The sequence below is a fragment of the Lepus europaeus genome, chromosome X (assembly GCF_033115175.1).
Source record: "Lepus europaeus isolate LE1 chromosome X, mLepTim1.pri, whole genome shotgun sequence".
Taxonomy (NCBI): Eukaryota; Metazoa; Chordata; class Mammalia; order Lagomorpha; family Leporidae; genus Lepus; species Lepus europaeus.
The window spans coordinates 12,447,256-12,474,047 of record NC_084850.1 but is presented as its reverse complement, the minus strand read 5'-3'; positions in this window follow the sequence as shown (position 1 = coordinate 12,474,047).

Here is a 26,792-nt window from a genome sequence, read left to right as displayed (position 1 = left end):
CATGTGTGGATAAGAGGCATAAAAAAGGAAAGGAATAGAGGAGCAGGTAGTTAGTCTAGTGGTTAGGATGCCCACATCCCATTTTAGAGTCTTGGTTTTGCCCCTAATTCCAGGTTCCTGTTAATGCAGAATCTACTAATGATTACTCAAGTACTTGGGGCCCTGCTACCAATATGGAAGACCTGGATGGAGTTCCTGGCTTTTTCCTAGACCACCTCTGACTGTTGTGACCCTTTTGAAAGTGAACCAGCAGGTAGAAGCTCTATCTCTGCCTCTCTCCTTCTCTCTACCTCTCGTTCTCTGTTTTTCTCTATTTATGTCACTCTGCGCTACAAATAAAGAAATAAACCTTTAAAAAGATGAGAGGAGCAGGTTTTTAGCTTAGTAGTCAATATGCTGAAATCACATAATGTAATACCTGAGTTTGATCCATGACTCTGGCTCCTGACTCCAGCTTCCTGCTATTCCACACTCTGGGAGCTAGCAGTGATGCCTCAAGTAGTTGGTTTCCTGCCTACTGGATTGGTTTCCTGGCTCCCAAATTTATCGTTAGTCTAGCCCTGGCCATTGAGGTCATTTGGGGGGTGGTGAACTAGTAGATGGGAACTCTATCTGAATCTCTCTCTCTCTCTCTCTCTCTCTCTCTCTCTCTCTCTCTCTCCCACTCTCTCTCTCCCTATTCCACTCTCTCTCTCTCTCCCTCTAAAAATAAACAAAAGTTTAAAACTCTATAAAGAAAAGGTGCTCTTCTAGCTCAGAGTTCTGGAAGTTCAGGGTCATGATTCTGGCATTAACTAGTCTCTGGTGAAGGCATTATGGTACATGACATCCTAATGGTTGGTAAATGGCATGATGGTTGGTGGATGGCATCATAATGGTGGGAAGCATCACAATGGTGAATGACATGACAATGGTGGGTGGATGATGTCACAATTATGGATGCCATCACACTGGTTAATGATGTTATAGAGGATGTTGTTAATTGACACCACAATGGTGGATAATACCACAATGGTTAGTTGATATCAGAATGATGGATAACACCACAAAAGTGGTTGACATAACAGAGGTCAGTGATGACATTTCAATGATGGGTGACATCATAATGATGGATTATATCACAATGGTGGATGACATCTACAGTGTGGGTAAAATCACAATGGTTGGTGGGTGAAAACATGGTAGATGACAACAGCGATGAATAAAATTACAATGGTTGGTGGGGGACAACACAGTAGTGTAAAGCATCAAAAAGTGGATGAGTCACATGTAGATGACATCACAGTTTCTGGTGGATGACATCATAATAGTGAGTGACATCACAATAGTTGCTGGATGACATCACAATGGTTAGCAATATATTCTGAAAAAGTTAAACTAATAAACTAGATGTGCTTATAATATCACAGCTGAATTTTACCAATATGTAATACTAAGTGAAAAAATAAAAAATAGAATGAAACCTATAGGATTATAATTCATGTCATTTAAAAATGTACACATAAGCAGAATTTACTGTACATTTATTATGCGCTTAATGCTTTTCTAAAGACATAACATGTGTTAATTCATGAAATCTTCACAATAGTCCTGAAAAACTGAATAGAAGGGATGATAAGTAGCTATTTCCAAAATTCAGTATGGGGACCAGGGTTTGAACTGAGGCAATCTACCCCCAGATATTAATCAATAGTTAATACATTATATAATTTTGTAAGGACAGAAGCATATCCAAGGACATACATTAAGAACATTATGGAAATGAGATAGGAATCAAGGACAAAATGATAGAATGAGATAGGAAACTTGTACAGATCAATAACAGAGCTGTACCATGCCCTAGAATGTGATTAACACCCTGCTTTGCATCTGAGGTCAAGAAAATAAGAGGGGCTGGCTTTGTGGTGCAACCGGTCAAGCCACCACCTGTGATGCCAGCATCCCATGAGACCCACTTTTAGTCCATGCTGCTCTGCTTGTGATCTAGCTCCCTGCTAATGTGCCTAGGGGAGCAGTGGAAGATGTACAATTATTTGGGCCCCTGCCAGCCATGTGGGAAATCCAGATGTGGTTCCAGGTTCCTAGATTCGATCTGGACCAGCCTCAGCTATGTGGCCTAGATGGAAACCCTTTCTCTTTCTCTGTCTTTTTATTTCTGCCATTCAAATAAATAAAATAAATCTTTTAAAAAGAACAGAGAGACAGAGGTACAGAGGGAAAAGTAGCCCTGGCCTAGCTTAGTGTAATTTAGAAGCTGGAATTGAGCTTATTGCCTGTCTCTTTGCTGACAGATCAGTGAGATTAATAATATTTCTACAATTATTAGATCTAACATTCATCTTATTTCACACATGTGTCTGATGTGTAACCACATCCAGACATTCACTACCTGGAACCATCTTTCTGTTTTTTAGCTATGCTGTCAGTGTTCAATTGACAGGTAAAAATAGAAAATATAATGACAAGCTTAGTGTTTCAGATGCTATGTCAATCTTCTGATGTTATTTTTATGTCTTTGAAGTTCTGTCTTCAAAAAGTGTAACTGAAAACAAGCACAAAGTTAGGACACGTTCTTAATATTTTCTTACAAGTTTTGCATTAGCATGAAGCAAGTTTGCAATTTTTGATAATAGTAGTTAGTTCAATATGAATCTCATTTTAAAATAAATATAAGAATCAGTGATGTGGGATCTTCATTTCAGATGCTGCCATACTCACCATCCTGGTTCTACTCTTGAGAGAGGCCACAGGTAGGTCAACCATGGCTGCTCTTTGAACTTCCCTCACCACAAGAGCTTTTAAGAGGACACACAGACTCCTTGGAAACTAGAAAACAAATTTGAGTTTATTCAATGAGTTAAAAAAAGAAAGAGAATTGTTGATACCTTTGTTTCCTGCTTTGCTCCCCAAAAGCCTACAACAGCTGTGGTTTGGCAAGGCAGAAGACAGAAACCAAGAAGTCCATCCCAGGCTTCCACATGTGTGGTAGAGATCCAAGCATTTGAGCCATCACTTGCTTGCTCTCAGGGTGTGCATTGGCAGGAAGTTGAATCAAAGATGGGGGTGTGGAGATTCCAAGGTAGTGGAATAGGGAGAGGATGTACACTCTAGGCTAGGGGAAAATAGTAAAAAACAAAAAGGTGGAGAAAGTATATTCTCAGGGGATAGTTAAAAACTGCAGTGGATGTTCTACAGAAGGAAGAGTGATTCCATGGATATGTGTGGAAGGTGCAGATGTGCAGCAATGAGCACAGACAAAACACATGACCCCAGTAGCTAAGAACCAGAAAAAGTGCCAGCTTTGGAGAGCAAAGTGTGATCAGACTGCAGCAGCCCATGCCACTGGTGATATAGCCAAAGAGAGAGCCTGGCAGGCTACATTGCCTTTGAGTCCAGCCTGGAGCCATGAGGAGGACAGGGTGCCTACTAACCTAGCAAAAAAAAAAGGGGGGGGGTATGTTTCTCTCTTCCTATCCCCCTGATAACAGCTCCTGGAAACTGGCTGTGAGATGGACATAAATAGGCAGCAGCTGCAGCCGCTCTTGTGAGAGCATCCAACAACTGGTAGGGACAAGACACCATCTTGTCAGCAGTAGCAGCTGCAGTAGCTCGGGTGCATGCACCCAGCAACAGACAGGGAAAAGGAACTGTTCTGACATCAGGACCAGCTGCAGAGACTCTTGTATGTACCCAACTACCGGCAGCGAGAAGCTGCAGTTGTGAAAAGAGTAGGAATGCCGCTGCAAGCTCCTGAGGATGTGTGTGAACAAGGGATTTTACTGGAGAGAAAAATCTGTGTTCCCCACTGACTTTGAGTCTGGCTGTGAGGATTGACAGGGGATTGGGCACCCACATATGACTGTGAGGTGCCCCCAGCCTCTCAACATACCACAGGCTCTGGGGCTCAAAACACCTACAGGCAGCTGGTTCTGGCAACATATCAGCCTTTCCATGGTCGGGACAGGCTAGCAAGACAGAGTGAATCCTCTGCAAACAGTGACTGTGGAAACCCTAAGTGCTGAGCCTGTGGAAAACCTGTGATTGCCTGAGAAGGCACAGGGTGTAGCTAGATCTCTGGGCAATCACTGTGTGCGGCTCCACACACTCAGAGCTCCCTGATTGCCTGATGGGTCATTGCAGTGAGATCCATGCTCACACTGAGTTCTACACAGATCCTTTGTGCAGTTCATGCAACAGGGTGGATGCATATTGCACCCACTGTGGGCTAGCACCTGGGCATTTATCACCTTGGAAGAGAGGAGGTGAGTGTGTGATTATGCCAATAGAGGGGGTCACACCCTCCTTTCTGTTAACAAGAGATCTATGGCCAACTTGGGTATCACCCTGAATACTCGCTCCACCATGGAGTACTGATCAGACCCCTCTGGCCACACCCAGCACAGGCCTCTGGGTATTCACTAAAATAGAAGACATTCCACTAAGCCACAGAGGGATAGTTAAAAGATAAAAGCCTTCACTGGATTAGGTGAATACCCTGCCTCCTGGTAGGGCTGCAGGATGGACTCAAAGTCAGTGTGATCCGCAAGGATCTCCCTCATGCAATATCACCAGTGATATGGGCTGCCACAGTCTGTCTTCTCCTAGCTCTCTCAAGCTGGATTCTCCCAGCTAGAAGTTTGTTTACTATGTATGGAAAATATCAGATATTCTTAAGTAGCAATATAAAATTATATTCATATAAAATTATATTCATATGTTATATTAATTCATATAAAATTATTCATTTAAATCAATATCCAAACAAATCTATATGCATAGCATTTCTTCATTGTATATTATAAGTCTCTTTTAACTCACAGATCACTTCCTAATACTAAGTGCCTACAAGTTTCCCCAGATGTGGATTCTGTATCTAAGGAAAGGTTATACACAACCTGCCTATGCCTTAAAACTATGAACTTCTAACTTCCAAGAGTTTTCTCCTATGAATCATTCCATAAGATAAGCTTTAGTAGAGAACATGATATTCTCAGTGTTCATATGAAAACATCAATTCAGGTGCCATGTTAATTCTCCAGTCTTTGAGTTTCCCAACAGAGGAGAGGAAATTAACATTCATTCAATGTTAACTAAATGGCCGGCACTAACTACAATAAGCATGTTACACATTTTTTTTTTTTCAATTCCAGAGATCCTTTTATTTACCCTCTTAACCTCTGATACTGAATCAATTGGTAGCACTATATAATTTTAAGCACTTCACTGTTTTTCCATGGTACATTTTCTTTTTTTTTTCTTCTTTTCCGTTTTTTTTTTTATTTTCCTCACCCCATGGGATCTTCCCTCCCGCCCATGCTCCAACCCTTCCTCCTTCTTCCTCTCCCATTCCCACTCTTAATTTTTACAAAGATCTACTTTCAGCTTACTTAATGATTGTAAAGTTAACCCTACACTAAGTAAAAGAGTTCAACAAATAGTATAAAGAAAAAAAAAAAAAAAAACACTGTTCCTCAATGGAAGAGACAGGCTGTAAACAATCATTGAATCTCAAAACGTGGTATCCCTGCTTGCTGCTACACCTCTGTTCTTTCCATGCTGCTCCACAGTGTCCCTATTCTTTCTGTAGAATTTCCACTACAAACATCGTTCCAACTCTCCCATGAGAATGCACTTACTTGGCTGTTCTTCTGCTATCTTCCCCTTGTCAATATTAGCACATCTTTTCCATATTCAGCCTTATTGGAATCCCTCCTTCCATTTTTAAAGATTGCTACATGTTGTGTAATAGATTTCACTAAGTTACTAAGTTTTAGTAACATGACTTAAGATTGCTCGTTTAATGACATTTCATAATTTAGCTAATTACTCCCTTGCATTGTGAACTCATAATCACATCAATTTTTATCTCCTAAAGTCTGTTTCAATATGGTTCCTTTATGAATATAGCCCAAGAAGATTATGAGGTAATAAAAAACCATCAATATATATTATATGCAAAATTTATATTTGTTTTCATGTCTCCCAAGACTCACACTCCCAACCTTTACTGTTTAGTAACATACATGTATTTGATACAAGTGCTTTATAATGCATAAAACCAATAGGAATATATTGGATGCATATAAGTAGTTGTTAACATTTTGCCTGATTCTTCAGCTACCATTATTTGGGTTTGCTATCTTGCACAGATGTATAGTTTATAATTTTGTACAGTTGCTAGAACTTTGACTCCAGGTTTTTTTTGTTACTAATTATGGGTCCAGGAACTATAAAATGTGTGAAATTTTATGATGCTTGAATGTGAAACACTTAGCATGCCACAATTTCCTATGTAATGAAAGAAGATGCAGAATCTTCCATCAGCAACAAAGGAATACATTCCAAAAGCTTAGAAGACTGCATGAATCCTCTGATTGCATTCTTATTATACTTGTGTCCTGGAGGGGGTATAGACAGTGGAGCAAGTAGGTGGCATACAAAAAGCAACTCTGGGTCATACCTGGAAACTTCTGTGTATAGGAAACCCTTGTTCTTATCAGTGGACTGGTGGTTATTCTGATCATCACTTATCCCAGAAAAAGACACAATTTTTATATTTTTCATAAGGAAACAAATCTGTTATGCTATAGAAATAGACAATACGTCTGTCTTACAAGTTAGCATGTTACATAAATATCCTTGAAAAGATAGTCTGAAATAAAGCCATCAGTGTCACTGGGAAAATTATTGCAGATTTGAAGCACACATGGAAACATGACTGCCACCATTTAACTGTAGATGATGTTACTTTATTCACACTTAGTCTATTTGGCAAACAGCAGCTAGCCTTGTGAACTATTTGACAAGAAGTTACCAATCCTCTGAACTTCTCTGTGACCTCATCTAGAGGTGAAATAGGATAGGATCCATATCCATTTACTATTCAATTTACTTTATTTTTTAAAGACTTATTTATTTACTTGAGAGGCAGAGTTACAGATAGAGAAAGGGTGAGACAGAGAGAGAAGTGTTCCATCTGCTGGTTCACCCCTCAAATGGCCTCAACTGCTGGAGCTGGGCCAAGAGCTAGGAGCTTCTTCAGGCCTCCCACATGGATGCAGGAGCCATCTTCCACTGCTTTACCAGGCCATCAGCAGTGGAACAGCCAGGACTCAAACTGGTGCCCATATAGGATGCGGGCACCATAGGCAGAAGTTCAGCCTACTACGCCATAGCACCAACCCCTTTTCAATTTATTTTTTGAAAAAAATATTATTTATTTGAAAGGCAGAGTGACAGAGAGGGGGAGGGAGAGATAGATAGATAGATAGATAGATAGATAGATAGATAGAAATATCTTCCATCTGCTGATTCTGTACTCCCCAAATGGCTACCATGGCCAGTGCTGGGCCAGACAGTAACCTGGAGCCTGGAACTCCATTTCAGTCTCCTAAATAGAAAAAGAGGCAAAACTTTTTTGTCTTCTGCTGCTGCTTTCCCAGGCACACTAGCAGGAAGCTGGATTGGGACTGGGGCTGCTGGGACTCCAACCAGGACTCATGGGATGCTGGCATTTCAGGTGGCAACTTAACCCATTGCATCAAAATGCCAGTGTCCACTACTCCATTCTTAATGGATCTCCATGTAAATTTTGTAAGGGTCCAATGAGCTTCTGAACCCATCCCTATGGTTGTCTCTTCTGTTACACATGTGCAATTGAACAGGCATGATTAACTCTAGCAGAATCCTTATTTTAGTTCCCTGACCTGTGGTCTGCAAAGACTAAGTGGAAGCAATAAGAGATATCTCCATATGGAAAAAAAATGTAAATTAAAAGCTCTTATACATTCTTTGAGTCCTTTTGGAAATTAGCGCCACAATCAAGAACTTAAAATCTGCAGTGGTGGTGATTTCCTCCTCATCCTCATTCAATTCTCTTTGATCTGTGTAGAAAACAAATAGATCTTGGGTAATAATAATGGATTATTGTAACCTTAACCAGGTAATGACTCCAATTGCAGCTGCTGTACCAGATGTGATTTCATTAACTTGAACAAATTAACACATTCCATATATGTGGTTTATTGCTTTTGATCATGCAAATGTCATTTGCTCAATACCTTCCTTACAAAACCCACCAGAACAGTTTGCTTTCCTAACTGTCAAAGCCAACAAGAATCCTTCATTATCTTACCTTGGCAGTACATCAACTCCCCATACCTATGTTATGATTTAGTTCTTAGGGGCCTTGTTGACCTTTCCTTACCATCAATGATCATGCAATTTTAGCTGTCCTTCTGAAACATGATATTATCTGACCTATTAAGCCTAAAGCATCAAGCGTGCAGACAAATACTCCACCATTAATTGGAAGAGGGATATACTTGATCAGACCTGCATACAGCCTGTAAACCCAAATAGGTTGTATGAATTAGAGGCCCAAATGCCTACAGTCCCCACTCTTCTACATCCTTTTAAATCACAGCCTATGCCTATGATGTAATGGAGAGTTCCCTACAGTCAACTGACAGAGAAAGACTAGTTTCTGGTTAATAGATAATTCTGCACTATATGCAGTCATCACCTAAAGGAGGAGAGTTGCAGCAATGAGACCGTTTGCAGCAAACCTGAAGGAGGGTCATAAAGGGATATCTTCCCAATAGACAGAACATTGACTAGTGCATGTTGCTATCCATTTTGTTTAGAGTAATAAATGATCAGACATGCAATTATATACTGGTTAATGGGCTGTGGCCAATGGTTTAGATGGATGGTCAGGAAAGTGGAGAGAACATGATCAGAAAATTCATGACAAGGAAGATATATGTGAGTATACTTTTCTGAATGAGTAAAACAAATGAAAATATGTGTGCTATATGTGCCCCATGTGAATGCTCATCCACAGGCGACCTCAGAAAAGGAGGGCTTTAGTAATCAAGTGGATAGGATGACCCATTCTATCGATACTATTCAGCATCTTTCCAAATCCACCCATCATTACCCAAAGGTTTTATTAACAATGTGGCTACTATAATGGCAGGGATGGAAATTATGCATAGGCTCAACAACATGTATTTCTGGCCTCAACATCACTGCTATACAAATGTAACTTTGTCCACTGATGAGTGCCCAGTCTGTCTGCAGTAGAGAGCACCACTGAGTACTGATATAGAACCACTCCTCTAGGTGGTCTGCCCTCTACCTGGTGACAAGTTTATTACATCAGATTACTTCTATAATAGCAAGAATGACATTTTTTTCTTACTGCAAAATACACTTATTCTGGATATGTTTACCTTCCTGGCACACAATGCAATGCTTCTGTCAAAACTACCAGACATACACTTACATATTACCTCATCTGTTGTCATACTGATCCACATAACATTTTTTATGATCAAGGAACTCACTTCACAACAAATGAAATGAAGCAGTGGAAGAATGCTCATGAAATTCACCAATATTTCCATGTTGCCCACCATCCTGAAACATCTGACATAAAGGAATAACATTTTGAAGACTGTTTTACAGCACCATTTGTGTGACAATCACTTGCAAGGTTGGCATAGTGTTGTTCAGATGGCTGTATATGCTTTGAATTAATATACAAAACTTATATATTCAATAGAGGTGATGAGAAGAGGAATTCAATTTTTGCCTGATATCAGAAGAAAACTTTCAACATTTCAACATTAAGTATAATATTAGCTTGGGTTTTATGATAGATATCCTTTATTTTGTCAAAATGTACTCCTTCTATATCTAATCTGTTGAATGCTTTTACTAAGCAATGATGTTAAATGTTGTCAAATAGCCATTTTGAATCTATTGAGATGATTGTTTTTATTCATTCTATTAATGTGCTGAATTTCATGTATTTTTTCAACTTTTATTTAATGAGTATAAATTTCCAAAGTACAGCTTATGGATTACAATGGCTTTCCCCCTGTCCATAATATCCCTCCCACCCGCAACCCTCCCCTTTCCCACTCCCTCTCCCCTTCCATTCACATCAAGATTCATTTTTAATTCTCTTTATATACAGAAGATCAGTTTAGTATATATTAAGTAAAGATTTCAACAGTTTGCCCCCACATAGCAACACAAAGGGAAAAATACTGTTGGACTACTAGTTATAGCATTAAATAACAGTGTACAGCACATTAAAGGCAGAGATCCTACATAATATTTTTTTAAAATTAATTAATTTTATATGCCATTTCCAATTTAAAACCAGGGTTTTTTTTTTCATTTCCAATTCTCTTTATATACAGAAGATCGATTCTGTATATACTAAGTAAAGATTTCATCAGTTTGCACCCACACAGAAACACAAAGTGTAAAAATACTGTTTTAGTACTAGTTATAGCATCACTTCACATTAGACAACACATTAAGGACAGATCCCACATGAGACATAAGTACACAGTGACTCCTGTTGTTGATTCAACAATTTGACACTCCTGTTCATGGCGTCAGTAATCTCCCTAGGCTCTAGTCATGAGTTCCCAGGGCTATGGAAGCCTTTAGGGTTCGCTGACTTTGATCTTATTCCGATAGGGTCATAGTCAAAGTGGAAGTTCTCTCCTCCCTTCAGAGAAAGGTACTTCCTTCTTTGATGGCCCCATTCTTTCCACTGGGATCTCACTCACAGAGATCTTTCATTTAGGTCTTCTTCTTTTTTTTTTTTTTTTTCTTTTCCATGGTTTCTTGGCTTTCCATGCCTACAATACTCTCATGGGCTCTTCAGCCAGATCTGAATGCCTTAAGGTCTGATTCTGAGGCCAGAGTGTTGTTTAGGACGCCTGCCATTCTATAAGTCTGCTGTGTATCCCATTTCCCATGTTGGATCTTTCTCTCTCTTTTTGATTCTATCAGTTAGTATTAGCAGACACTTGTCTTGTTTGTGTGATCCCTTTGATTCTTAGACCTATCAGAGCCATCGAATGTGAACTGAGATTAATCACTTGGACTAGTGAGATGGCATTGGTACATGCCACCTTGATGGGATTGTGTTGGAATCCCCTGGTACATTTCTAACTCCATCATTTGCGGCAAGTCCAGTTGAGCATGTCCCAAATTGTACATCTCCTCCCTCTCTTATTCCCACTCTTATATTTAACAGAGATCACTTTTCAGTTAAAATTTAAACACCTAAGAATAATTGTGTGTTAATTACAGAGTTCAACCACTAGTACTAGAACAACAACTACAACAACAACAACAAATACTAAAAAGGATAAAGTATTACATTGTACATCTAGAGCCAGAACAAGAGCTGATCAGGTCATAGTTTCCAAGGCAAGACACCTCTATGTTCTCCATTCTTTAGCTACTACCCACTAAAGTATATCCATTCTTTAGTTAAGTCACAAAAATATACTGTAGTATGTATAGCATTAAGAGAAATCATTGATTTCTAACTACATATTGTGTCTTTCTGCCACACAGGTTATTGAAAATCAGAATTAATTATACTTATCCACATAAATTCTGTATTGGAAGTAGTATTTTTATGCTTAGTACAGTGGGTTATTTCATTAAATATATTTCATTAGGTTTTTAAAAATTTTTCTATAATCTAAATCCTATAATTTGGTTAAATCATAATAGTTAACAATGTAACAAAGTATATAAATGTGTCCTAAAGAAGATGAGGAAGAAATGCAACTCAGAACACTGTGCTCTTCTATTCTTAGGACTAGGCCATGTATGTAAGTATGGTAATGTGTGTAGTGATTATCTGTTTATAACAGATAATCAAGGATAATCTCCTAGTTTATCATATATTTAATCTCTATTACTTACGAGTAGTTGTACAATATTCTTAGATGCAATGTTCTCTTCAAAACAGAGTTCATACTCTGTTGTCCCAACTGACATGCATCAGTGCTATACATATATATACCAAACAGCACTGAAAAATGCATGATACATAATACGTACTGAATAAAAATGTATGCATGCTTCTCCTTTTCCAGGATCTTGAACATGGAAGCTTCTTTGGACTCTGATTTCCTTCTCTTTCATCATACCTTTTACTCTCACACATCAGCTGGCAATATGTGCTGACAATTTCATCAGTTTACTTCTTCAGCTCAAACTTCTGTTCCAAATTGCCACATCTCTTCATCTGCAAAGGCATACCTCAGATACTCCTCAAATTCCAGATGCCTCCATTAGAGAATTCATTACCTTCAAACTCATTTCATTCTAGCTTCACTATAAACTTGGTGTTTCCTGGTTTGTTCCTCATCTTAGTAAATGATATCACCATTCACCCAGCTGAAATGCTTGTGTAGCAAATTGAATTTACAGTGACCCGGTAGTCCCCATCTCCTGGTATTCATATCTTTCTAGAATCCCTCTTGTAAAGTATGGGTAAGAACTATGGATTATTTCTGACAGAACATGGGTAAAGGTGATGGGATGCCACTCCCATGATTGTCGCATTGTTTATGACTCTTTCTTGCCACTGCACTGTAGAAATTCTCCTTTGCTACGTTTGAAAGGTCCACATAGTAAGGAACTGTATGCGGCTTCTAAGGCCATGGTGAATTATTGGTACAATGACAGTTAGGTCAGACCTAGAGAGTATTTTATACAAGAAATTATGGGGAAAAATCCAGGGAATGTGATTTCATGCTAGATTGTGAAGTTCATTGCTTTGCCATATGAAGGACAATTTTTTTTACCATTGAAAAAGTGGTATATTTATTCAAACAGTAATTGTATAATGATAATTAAATGTAAACCCTTTTCTAGGCACTGGAGATATAGCTGACAAAAAGCCTCAGGAGCTTACATTTGTAAGCAGGAAGTTATTTAATGAGTAAATCAGCACATAAAGGAGATAACATCTGGATTTCAGAATAACTAAACAAGGAAAGAGATTCTACGAGAAGAGAGTCGAGCAGGGAGAACCAGAATCCATTTCTGGTAAATGGTGAATTAATACAATATTTTTCAAATATCATTTAGGAAGAGGATAGGTCAATGTGGCGGTGCAAGAACTATAGCTGCTTATCACAAATGAGCAGGACACTAGGCACATGGTAGGGCATCAAATGTCTGCCAATTTGAATCCAGCTCTTGTTCTGATCACAACCAACTGCAGTTAAGCTAATTGGATCAGGCTTTATTTATGCACAGTTCTTTGACTGATCTTTTCAAACAAGTAAAGTTTGATTGGTCCTTTAATTTGACAGCTCCTTCTCTGAGGTAATAGTTTTTAATTTAAGAATCTGCAGGCAGTGTGTTAGCATTATTAGTATAGTACCCCTTCTGCTACTTGGAAATACAATCTGTTCCTGAGAGCAGCTGCTTGTCTTCATTGAAAGAAACGGGTTTATATAAATTGTGAAACTTTCTTACTTGGCTGTCAGTTTTTGTTCTCTATCTGCTAATGACAACCTTATCTGAATTTGTAAGACCTCTTAATTTTTTTCAGGACAATGTTTAGAGTAACAATTTCAAAGCAAGTTACATGTATGACCTATATAAGCTGTTGTATACATATTTTATACTTCCTAAATTGATGTCAGGACTGGGAAAAGAAAAAGAGATGAGAGAGCATCCTATTGGAGAATATTAGCATACTGGAAAATAATGAACACTATACAAAAAGTTACCTGAACAGACTATATAGTTACCTTATTAAACTGTGCACAGTCACTTGAAAATTTGAGTGCACTGTAAAATTTTTAATTTTGATTTCTTCTCAGTGTTGGCATGGACAAGATCCATTTTTTATGCTGCCTTAATCTAAAGTGGGTTTTTGAATTGACTTTAAATGCTGCTACTAGGCTGATAAATCACAATGCACTTTAAAACATGAATTCTCTATTGTCTGTAACATTCAAGATTGACTTGTAAGGAAGATAGAGTATTTCTATTAGCACTACACTTATTTCCAGTTCGGAGGGCCAGTAAGCACTATAGTTGACAAAATTTAGTTTGTCATTGATAGAGCTCATGCCGTTGCCATTTTGAGAATTATTTTGCAAAATTTGTTTGATGTAACTTACTGAATTGTCTACATTCATTCAAATTATATACTTCTGCTATCTCGGTTATTTAAAAAATCATTAAAAATATTCCCATGTATATGATTTATGTTATTTTCTCTTAGGTTATTGTTTCCTAAGCTAGCATCCTCCATAAAGAGAATACTTTATAGTCATGTATTATTATATTTTTCATGAGGACACACTATTTTACATTTCATCACATTTGATATAAAGATCCATTTATTCCTTTAAACAAAACAAATCCTTTTTTTTTTTTTAACAGGCAGAGTGGACAGTGAGAGAGAGACAGAGAGAAAGGTCTTCCTTTTTGCCATTGGTTCACCCTCCAATGGCCGCCGCGGCCAGCGCACCGCGCTGATCCGATGGCAGGAGCCAGGTGCTTCTCCTGGTCTCCCATGGGTTGCAGGGCCCAAGCACTTGAGCCATCCTCCACTGCACTCCTTGGCCACAGCAGAGAGCTGGCCTGGAAGAGGGGCAACCGGGACAGGATCGGTGCCCCGACTGGGACTAGAACCCGGTGTGCCGGCGCCGCAAGGCGGAGGATTAGCCTAGTGAGCCGTGGCACCGGCCCAATCCTGTTTTTTTTAAATTATACTGGGGGATAGATAAAACAGAATCCAAACTACAAAGGAGTAGTGTAATGTAATGTATATAAAGTAATATGTATATAGAATAATGTAATGTATTACATTATATTATATATGCTTATATTTACATACTTATATATTTACATGCTTATATACTTATGTATACTATAGTACATACTATATATACAAAATATATTACAAAATATAGTATAATGTAATGTATATAGCGCATTTGAAGATAATAAGCACAAAAGAAGAAAATAAGTAACATTATAAGAGTGGACTCATTCATAAGGAGACTTTCAGAAAAGACTTGAATAAAATGAGCTAGTGAATCATGCACATATATAAGGGGAATGTACCCCTGACAAATAGAAAGCCAGTTCAAATGTCTTAAAGCAGGAGCATGCTTAATGACTTGGAAGGATTGGAGTGAAATGAGGCCAGAGAGCCTGAAGAGCTGTGTTCAAGGAGGAAAGGAGTAGCAGGTCAAAGAAATGAGTTCAGATGTTTAATTAAGGAATAGGCAGGACATATCTATCTCCCATCCACTGGCTGACTACCCAAATGCCCACAGTGGCCAGGACAGGATTAGGCCAAAGTCTGAAACCAGGAAGAGGATCCAGGTGTGCCATACAGAGATCCAAGTAATTGAAACATCACCACTGACTCATAAGTTCTGATTATCATGATGGAAAATGAGACTCCAACCCAGGCACTCAGGTAAAGGATAAGGTTATCTCAAGCAATGACTTAACCACTAATCCAAATTCTTCCCTCAGGAATGTTTTTTATGTATACATCCAAAAAAGCATGGGCAATTTGTACAATCAGATGAATTAATTTGATTGTCAATATTGATCAAATAATCCATTATTTCATGTTTTATTCTATATACAGAGTTGAAAATTTCAAGTTAGCACTCGTGTAATAAATTAGATACATGGGATGTTGAATGCTCCATTTGCAGAGTTAAGCTAAGGAAGACACTATTAGGTAGTGAACAGAAGAGTGGCTCTTTGTGGTTTTTGATTTTTGTTTTTGTAATTACTACCAGAAAAAACTTAAGGTCATTTCAACAACACATCAGAATGATTTGTTGAGATAGGAACAGTTGAATCTCTGCCAAACAGTCTTATGTCTTTATTAAGATGAAATACGAGTTCTGTCTTTGAATGCAAGTTTCTAAAATAAATTATATTGATTGGACTGTAGTCATTACACTTATATTCTTTGGTAATCAAACTTTAAAATGTCTCTAGAAATTAAAAAAAAATCATCTTTCCTATTTTTGGTTCAAGCAACTAATTCTTGTACACTAAAAAATCTTTCAGCTTGTGATATAATACCCTGAAAATGGACCTAAATAATCTTCCCATTTATTTTACTTGTTTGTGCTCGTTTATACCATATCCTATATTTAAAGTAGTAATTTATTTATTCTAAAGTTATTATGAAATTAAAATTTTTACAAGATAAAACTTTCTTTTTCTTTAAGATTTATTTGAAAGGTAGAGCATTAGGATAGCGAGGAGTGAGAGAGAGATCTTTTACCTGCTGATTGACTCCCCAAATGGCCACAACAGGTTGAAGCCAGTAGCCAGGAATTCCATCTGGGTTTCTCACATGAGTTTTGGTGCCATCTGAACTGTCATCCCCCACTGCCTTCCCAGGTGTATTAGTAGGTAGCAGTATCCAAAGCTGAACAACCAGGATCTGAACCAGCCCTTTGACATGGGATGACAGGTGGTTTAACCTACTGTGCCACAATAGCAGCTCACAAACTTGCTTTTACTTTGCGTTCACCAATATTAAAACTTTAGTCTAGTCTTTGGATGACCTATACCTCTTAAGAGAAGAAAATATGCATGGAAATCTATGCTTAGAGCTAATAAAATAAGGACAAAGAAATTAAATAATATGTACTCATTTTCTGTGGTTTATGAAAGACTAGATTGGTCCATGCGGACATAATTATATCTTGTGATTGTCCATATTACATTTTTTTAAAATATAAAGCACTTATGCCTAAAAGTGAGATAACTTAGATTTGAAGATGGTTCAACTATTCACTGCTCTGAATCAGTACTTCCCAACTGTAAATTAAAAAAAAAATTATACTATACTTTATACTTACACTATACTTTCCAGGAGGTACAAAGAATTTCTTCCAGGGCTGTTGCTGGAGTTAGAGCAATATGGGGCAAAAATGGATGCACAAGCTGTATACTCTGCTGTGGAGGAAGATTTACTCTGTGAGATATATTTGAAAATTGTTGTAGATGGTGTATCTCCAGAACTATTCATGTTTGTGTCCAATGGTTCTTAATAAATGAATAAATTTTAAAGTCAATCCTTAATAAATAAAGCTTAAAAAACGATGCATTAAAGTTTCAGGAATATTAACAATCTTTTAAAATACACATTTGTTAATTAAAACCTGAAGCTTTTCATTATATATCTAAATGGTCAGAGGACATGTGTTAGAGTGTATCAAAAACATCGAATTATCTATTAAAAAGTATGTAAAAATTATGTATTAAAACTGTTAAAAATTTAACATTGCTATTTTTAGTCTTCTAATGCATAGAGCATTTATCATAGGAATTTATACTAATGTAATAGATTGCATGCTTAACCTTTTATTGAACATTAGTACATATTCACTTGGTGTATTTTCATTTAAAAGTTTCCTGTGGTCATACTTTCTTTTGGGTAAAAAATAAATTCAAACTTGAGGTAGGATTACATTTCTTTATTTTTTTTTTTATTTTTGTGTTTGACAGGCAGAGTGGACAGTGAGAGAGAGAGAGAGAGACAGAGAGAAAGGTCTTCCTTTTTGCCGTTGGTTCACCCTCCAATGGCCGCCGCGGCCGGTGCGCTGCTGCCAGCGCACGGCGCTGATCCGAAGGCAGGAGCCAGGTGCTTCTCCTGTTCTCCCATGGGTTGCAGGGCCCAAGCACTTGGGCCATCCTCCACTGCACTTCCGGGCCATAGCAGAGAGCTGGCCTGGAAGAGGGGCAACCGGGACAGAATCTGGCGCCCTGACCGGGACTAGAACCCGGTGTGCCTGCGCCGCTAGGCGGAGGATTAGCCTGTTGAGCCACAGCGCCGGCCAACAAATCAGATCTTTTGATTGGGTTTTGTCCCTGTCTTGTTACTAATTGTCAAGTTTTTTTTTTTTTAATTCTTCCCCAAACTTGTGCTTAAAAACTCCACTACCACCAGCCCCTTCAGGTTTTGCCTCTCTTGGACCCCCCACCTGACCACTGCACCAGGAGTTCTCTGACTTAAATAAATCTTGCTTTTCTCTATGGAAAAAAAACCATATTTATCAACTCTTATCTGGCTTAGGTTCTCCTTCAATGTGCAATGAAGTTGATAGAAAAGAATCACGCTGGCCTCCGAATCAGCCCTTAAGGCATTCGGATCTGGCGGAAGAGCCCATGAGAGTATTGTAGGCATGGAAAGCCAAGATGCCATGGACAAGAAAAAAAGAAGAAGACCTAAATGAAAGATCTCTGTGAGTGAGATCCCAGTGGAAAGAACGGGGCCACCAAAGAAGGAGGTACCTTTCTCTGAAGGGAGGAGAGAACTTCCACTTTGACTGTGACCCTATCGGAATAAGATCAAAGTCAGCGAACCCTAAAGGCTTCCATAGCCCTGGCAACTCATGAGTAGAGCCTAGGGAGATTACTGACGCCATGAACAGGAGTGTCAAATTGTTAAGTCAGCAACAGGAGTCACTGTGTACTTACATCCCATGTGGGAACTGTCCTTAATGTGTTGTCTAATGTGAAGTGATGCTATAACTAGTACTGAAACAGTATTTTTACACTTTGTGTTTCTGCGTGGGTACAAACTGATGAGATCTTTACTAATTATATACTGAATCGATCTTCTGTATATAAAGATAAATGGAAATGAAAAACAAAAACCTGGTGTTAAATTGGAAATGGCATAGAAAATTAATTATTTTTTTAAAAAAATATTATGTAGGATCTCTGTCTTTAATGTGCTGTACACTCCTATTTAATGCTATAACTAGTACTCCAACAGTATTTTTTTTTCACTTTGTGTTGCTATATGGGGGCAAACTGTTGAAATCGTTACCTAATTTATACTAAACTGATCTTTTGTGTATAAAGAGAATTGAAAATGAATCATGATGTGATAGGAAGGGGAGAGGGAGCGGGAAAGGGGAGGGTTGCGGGTGGGAGGGAAGTTTTGGGAGGGGGAAGCAATTGTAACCCATAAGCTGTACTTTGGAAATTTATATTCATTAAATAAAAGTTTAATAAAAAAAAAAAGAAAAGAAAAGAATCAGAAACCACATGGATTGCAAAGAGTATGTAACCCAGTGGTAATTTGATTAGCATTCTTAACAATTTCTGTGTTTCAAACTTGAATCTATGTTTAGTGATTTGGAGCTGCTATTTACAACTCAAAAGCAGCCTTTCTTTTGTAATGTGTGAGAGACAAGTGTGAAAAGGAATATTAAAAAGGAGATCTCTCCTGGTGCCTATACACAAGGTACATCCAGAAAGATCAGGTTTTTGCTTTAAAGATTTATTATTTATTGATTTGAAAGGCAGAGCAACAGAGAGAGACATACAGAGAGAGATCTTCCATTGGAGAATCTCTTAGATTCCTTTTCATTTTTATAATCTTATGACCCTTCAGAGTTATATTATAGATTAAAATCCTAGAATTCCATTGCAATGAAGATTCAAGAAGTATTTTTTCACTAAAGCAAAATATGGAGACTGCCATTTAATATTTTCTTTGTCTTTACATTAGACTAAACCTCTGTAAATAACAGTATTCCTCAAATCATTTATTGTTCTTCTCATGTGTATCTGATTGAAAACTGAACTTGAAAATTGAGTTTTCCAGTTTACTTGTAAATGGATCCAGAGCAAATCAGCCCTGTTTCATGCCTCTTGCTTACTGAGAAATTGAATTGACTTGAACAGAAACACATTAAAATGTAACATGAGAAGAATATAGGAAGACAGGAGAAGTGGCGTGATAATTACCATAGAGACATTATATTGACCCTGCTATTAGTTTTTCATGTCACTAGCAAAACTGAGATGCAAGCTCATTAGAGTAAATAAAAAGACTTATTTTTATGTGCTACAATTATATTGTTCTAGTTTAGGAAAGAAGTGTGACATAGCTACATGGAATCTGTGCAGAGCTCTTTAGGTAATTAACTCCAGCAGTGACACCATATTTCTAGATAACAAGGATCATACAATTTTCACCTGAGGGCTCCAGACATTTGGCTTCCTCAAATCAAGACTATAGTTCTAGGGACTGCTTAATCTATGAATACACTGTGGCACTCTTAGTTCTCATTCCTAAATCTCTTGAGTAGCATGAAGAGTCTTTCACTGTCCTTATAAATATACAATAACATCACCATGAAATGAGGTGGCTGGCTTCATCTGTCAGTTTTTTGGATGCTTACATGCTGGCAGAATGCTTTCCTCAAATCTTGAGTCCTCATATGTACTTCATGAAGTTTCAGTGGATATTTGTAAAAGGTAGGAAAGGGGTAGACTGTGGAGAGAAGGGAGGGAGGACATTATAGATAAATTATATACATGTATATGTATTATATATAATATATATATAGAGTGTGTGTGTATAGCAGAACATATAGGTATAAATGTATGCCATCATTTATAAAAGGGCACACTCTTGAAGAGTAATTAAAATATATTGTGTATGTATATATGTGTATGCATATATACATATGTAAGTGCACACACATATATGTATATTGTCATACATTAGAGAGAGAGACAGAGTGAGAGGGTGATGGGAGAAAGAGAGAGAGAGATGAAATTAGCACAAACTTCTCATAACAGTAACTCATTTTCGGCTTTTAAATTCCATGAAATTAAAAGCAACCCAAGGACAGGGGACCTATTTTCTTCAACATTTTTTTATAATTAGTCGTGTTTACTGTTTGTCTGATTCAGATTAAAACATAAATAGCTGGGGCAGGTGCTGTGTCTCTGCAGGTTAGGTCATGCCTTGCAATGCCTGCATTCCATATCGGAGTGCTAGTTTGGGTCCTGGCTGCCCCACTTCAGATCCAGTTTCCTGGTAATGCACCAAAAAAGGCAGTAGATGATGGCCCAAGTACTTAGGCCACTGCAAACACATGGGAGACTAGGAAGGAGTTCTAGACTCCTTGATTTGGCTGTTGAAGGCACCTGGGGAGTGAATCAGTGAATAGAAGCTCTCTCTCCCCTCCTCTTCTGTCAGTCTGCCTTTCAAATAAATAAATAAATAGCTGTGGGATGTGAATAAGCACGTATGCGTGGGAACAGTTTGGAGTTCTAAAATTCTCTGGAAAGATGAGTTGTGCTTTTATTAGGAGCCCAAACCAGTGCTTAGTGATTTTTGGGAGTTGTGCAGGAATGTAATTAACCCCCAAACACAATAGGGTCAACATCAAATGAGCCTTTGGTCAAAAATTATCAAAAATGTCCCTATAGTCAAAGAGAACTCCAAGTTCATTGCTTATTAGTTTTGAGACATTGGGCAAGATACCCAACCTCTATGCACCTCAGTTCTCACATTGTATAAAGGTCAAATAAGGGTACTTAAACACTGGCTTATTGTGAAAAGTATATTGTACAGGACATGTACAATATTCTTTATATTTATGGATGCAAAAATACAGGTCAGAGCTCATTCGGTTGATCTTTACCAGAAAGGTATTGAAGAAGAAAGGGGTTATCCCTTTGCACAGTTTTGGAACTCTGTAGTAATAAAGCTAATACAGGTTTTCTGGTAAGATAAATCTGGATTGATTTCCTAAATATACTCCTTGAAAGCTGTCTGATGCTGAGCAAACGCTTTAAGCCTTAGGATTCTCATGTCCTTCTCTATAAAATGGGTTAATAATAATATTTAATGTAATGGTGTACCAGACACAATTCCAAGAGTTTTACGTGTATTTCCTCATTTAATCCTCTTAGCAACCCAAACAAATAAATATAATGCCATCATTCTTCATATTTACTCGTTGACTTTATAGCCATTATGCTAATTTCACAATTAAGAGAATATCTTCAAAGAAAATATAAGAATTGCATTTGATCTTCAATTTCTTATATCTTCATATGTATGAGGCATCAAAAAGTGTTTGGAAACTATGAAAGGGTTAATAAATGTATGATGATTTGAGTCATTAGGTGGCTGAAAGAAACCCAGCATGTAAAATTTGCAATAGTTTGGTGAGTAGGGCCTGAAGCCTGTAATAAATTTCTTAAATCTAAAATCTTATGAAAATGAGGATGAGGTAGAGTGTGTGGGAGGGTAGAGTTATCAATTTAGCAGCTGATAAATATATAACCCTTTATAAAGGAACTTAGTGATTCCACATGCAGCCTTCTGCCAAGAGGACAAATTGAACAATTTAAAATCTGTGGATAGTGTACTGAAAATTACCCTAGAAATCTGACTGTTAGAATTTCAAGACTTGGGTACTTTGTTTCTATAACTCTTAAAAAAAACCAAAAAGCTTCTTTACTTTCAGCCATTGGGCAAAAGACATTAAAAAACTATAAGCTGTCAATATTTTTTCTGTTTAATCAACTTTTTCTTATTAGGGAAATATGAAGAAAATATTTCAAATTCTCCAAACAAAATATAAGAAGAATTCAGATGACATAGTGGGATCTTGAACTGACCGTTTTGTTTCCTGCATCAGGGCAAAATATTGTATTTCTCTGGGATAGATGTTATAAATAAGTCTTCCACATTTAATATGGTATGTTTTTCTTTCAAGCTGATTCACCTTAAGTTATGCTAGTACATGCATTACAATTTAATATTTTCAAGAATTATCTCAGTAATCCATTAATATTTTTTTGTTTGTGATGTTATTGATATTGCTGTTGTTGCTTCTGTTTATGTTGCACTTATTTGCACTAAGATAAAGAAATTGAACCCACAGAGAGATGAACTGACCTAGTTACAGAGTTATAATCTATTTAGGAAGATGAGCCCTATATACATAGATGGGTGGCATAAGACAAGTTACCCTGCTCAAAGTAACAAAGTTCAATGAATGAATGTCATAGTGCTAACAATCCAGTTCTTGGATTCAAATGAAAAATTAATTGATTGGCTCAGTAAAGAATAGGATGGTTTATAAATGACATCTCTAGATATGTTACACCATGGTTTATAAAGAAACATGTGGGAATTTTGTTGGGCCCCTGCCACCCATGTGCAAGACCAGTTAAAGCACCTGGTTCTTCTTTTCAGCCTGGCCCAGGGCTGGCTACTGTGGCTATCTGGGGAGTGAACTAGCCAATGGAATCTCTCTCTCTTAATATTTCTCCCTCCCATCCTCCCTCCCTCCCTCCTTCTATGTAACTTCGACATTCAAAATAAATGTCTTTTTTTTAAAAAAGACAATAATATCCATACACACTGACTGTTCAGAAAACCATATTGATTATGTAAAGACCTAGTTATTTTGATACTACTTACTGATTTGGATAAAACCTATTAATTTAGTTATTTGGAGAAGACGGCTATCTTCTACCCTATGTAATTGCCTCCCCCTTAATTAAATCTAGTTGTATTTTCTGTACATTTGTTCAGCAGATATTTATTCTAGTGTGTACTGTGTAACAGACACAATTCTAGATTTTGGAAACCTGATACTAAAAAGACCAACATGGATCATTTTGTCACTGAACACAAAATCTTATGAGGGAGGCAGATAATTTATAGATATGTATGAAAGAGCCTGCTGATAAACTGGGTGTGGGGGGATGACACCACATTTCTCATTTGAGCAACTGGATGGAAAATGGTGCCATTTGCTGAGAATGAGTATTCTGAAGAAAGAGCAGTGTATTTTTGTTGTTGCTTTGATATTCAAGCTTGGTAAAATAACAGTGATAGCTTCTGTTTTAGGTGTGTTGCTATTTAGAGTTTGTGGGAAATCCAAGGAAAAATGTCTTAGTAGGTTGACATGCTGACCTGCATCTATTCATTATTATTTTTTACTATTATAAGGTGAACACATTTCATATATACAGATTTAAGAGTATAATGATACTTCTCACCCTACTAACCCTCTCCCAGTCACTCCAACACTCCCTCCTTCTTCCTTTTTTATGTTTCTTTTAATTCTTACAATGACACACTTTAAGTTTACTTACAAGCTAAACCCTCCACTAAATAAAGAATTCATCTTACCCTCTTCAGTTACCTTATCTATTGGGTATTCTACTATGTTTACATTCTTTCTCCATACTTTTTTTTCTCCTTAGCAATTAACATATATTTCACAAACTTAACAAATGAGAGAGACACACATGCCCTGTCCTAGGATCTCTGTTGATATACTGCCCACATCCTATCATTAGGACATTATTTCAATTTATGTATATGTAGCACATATTAAGGACATTGCAGATTACTAGAGATTAAATGGTAAATAAGATCACCAAGAGATATTTCTTTAAAATGTTTCAGTTCACAACCGATGGCTCTGATAGGTCTAAGAATCAAAGGGATCACACAAACAAGACTAGTGTCTGCTAATACTAACTGATAGAATCAAAAAGGGAGAGAAGGATCCAACATGGGAAGTGGGATACACAGCAGACTCATAGAATATCAGGCGTCCTAAACAACACTCTGGCCTCAGAATCAGCCCTTAAGGCATTCGGATCTGGCGGAAGAGCCCATGAGAGTATTATAGGCATGGAAAGGCAAGAAACCATGGAAAAGAAAAAAAAAAAAGAAGAAGACCTAAATGAAAGATCTCTGTGAGTGAGATCCCAGTGGAAAGAACGGGGCCATCAAAGGAGGAAGTACCTTTCTCTGAAGGGAGGAGAGAACTTCCACTTTGACTATGACCCTATCGGAATAAGATCAAAGTCAGCAAACTCTAAAGGCTTCCATAGCCCTGACAACTCAAGACTAGAGCCTAGGGAGATTACTGACGCCATAAACAGGAGTGTCAAATTGTTAAGTCAGCAACAGGAGTCACTGTGTACTTACATCCCATGTGGGATCTGTCCTTAATGTGTTATCTAATGTGCAGTGATGCTATAACTAGTACTGAAACAGTATTTTTACACTTGGTGTTTCTGCGTGGGTACAAACTGATGTGATCTTTACTAATTATATACTGAATCGATCTTCTGTATATAAAGATAATTGGAAATGAAAAAAAAAAAAAAAACCCTGGTGTTAAATTGGAAATGGCATAGAAAATTAATTAATTTTTTTTTAAAAAAATATTATGTAGGATCTCTGCCTTTAATGTGCTGTACACTCCTATTTAATGCTATAACTAGTACTCCAACAGTATTTTTTTTTTCACTATGTGTTGCTATATGGCGGCAAACTGTTGAAATCGTTACCTAATATATACTAAACTGATCTTTTGTATATAAAGAGAATTGAAAATGAATCATGATGTGATTGGAAGGGGAGAGGGAGCGGGAAAGGGGAGGGTTGCGGGTGGGAGGGAAGTTTTGGGAGGGGGAAGCCATTGTAACCCATAAGCTGTACTTTGGAAATTTATATTCATTAAATAAAAGTTTAATTTAAAAAAAATGTTTCATACAGGCAGTGAACAAATAATTACAAGGAATCTTCAGAAAGTTTATTAGGAAATGCATACTATGAAAAACATATGAAAGATGTTTATAGACCAAGTAGATTTATATTTTAATTCAATTTTCCTTGAACTTTTGAAGTACTCTTGTATCTGTTATTAAAAGTAAACAACACAGGAGCCGGCACTGTTGTGTAGCACGTAAAGCCACCACCTGCAGTCCTGGCATCCCATATGGGTGCTAGTTGGAGTCCTGGCTGCTCCACTTTTGACCCAGCTCTCTGCTATGGCCTGGGAATGCAGTAGAAGATGGCCCAAGCACTTGGGCCCCTGCACCTGTGTGGGAGACCCAGAAGAAGCTCTTGGCTCCTGGCTTTGGATCAGCCCAGCTCTGGCTGTTGAGGCAATTTGGGAAGTGAACCAGCAGATGGAATACCTCTCTCTCTCTCTCTCTTCCTCTGCCTCTCTGTAACTCTGCCTTTCAAATTAACAAATAAATATTTTTGAAATTTCCTTTTCTAAAATAAAAAAGTATACAACATTTATGAAACTGGAGGTCATTATAAGTGAAACAAGCCAGGCCCAGAAAAACAAGTGCTACATGATCTGACTAGTGTAGAATTCAAAACCATTGATCTCAAAGAAGTTAAAAGTATAATGGTGGTTCCCAGGGAGAGAGGAGAGTAAGGAGGAGAGATTTTGACTGATGAGTACTAAGTTGTAGTTAGATACATATGTAGTTCTGAGATTTTATTCATAGTAAGGTGACTACAAATGATTTATGGTGGTTTTGTGGAAGGAGAAAACTTCATGACTAGATGCCATCAAGTCGGGCAGGGTCTTGTGTCCTGGTGCAACTGATGATCCCTTTAACCTTGGTGTTTCAGAATCTAACCCATATTGCAATGACCATCATCAATCATGGAGGTCACCAGTTACCAGGGGCTGCTGACCCGTATGAATACCTAGAGTCTGTAGGAGTCCCTAGAGGTGCCCCTAATGAATTCAGGGCTCAAAATCAAATAGCGGTGGGATTCTAGTCTTCTCTCCTCTGGTTAGTAACCATTAATAAAAATGTTGATTGGATTAATTGTATTTACTGTATTCAACAAAGGTTTATTAACTATATCTTTGATGTCCTTGAAAGACTGGCCATGCAACTTAGCACCACGAGCAGGATAACTTGGAAAAATAGAATGGTTCTAGACATGATGTAGGCAGAAGAAAGTGGTGTCTGTGTAGAGTTGGGAGGGAAATATTGTACTTTTATTTCCAATAGTGCTGTACCCGATGGTTCCATTACCAGAGCCTTACAAGGCCTAAAGGCCCTTTGTAAAGAATTAGTTGTTGTCTTTAATATATCCTAAAATCTAAGAAGATAAGCTTTAATCGTTGCAAAAAATAATTTCAATTGAAGTACATGAAAAGTGTTCTTTTTATATTAATAAAATTAAATATATATAACTTAAATATGTGAAATAAACAATATTTGATGTAAATTCAATGTTAAATGATAAGAAAATAAGACAGCAAAGAAAGCAAAGATATACACATATATTCATAACACAATAAAAAGGAAATATTCAAGACAAACTAATATTCATTGTTCTCTTACTGACTATA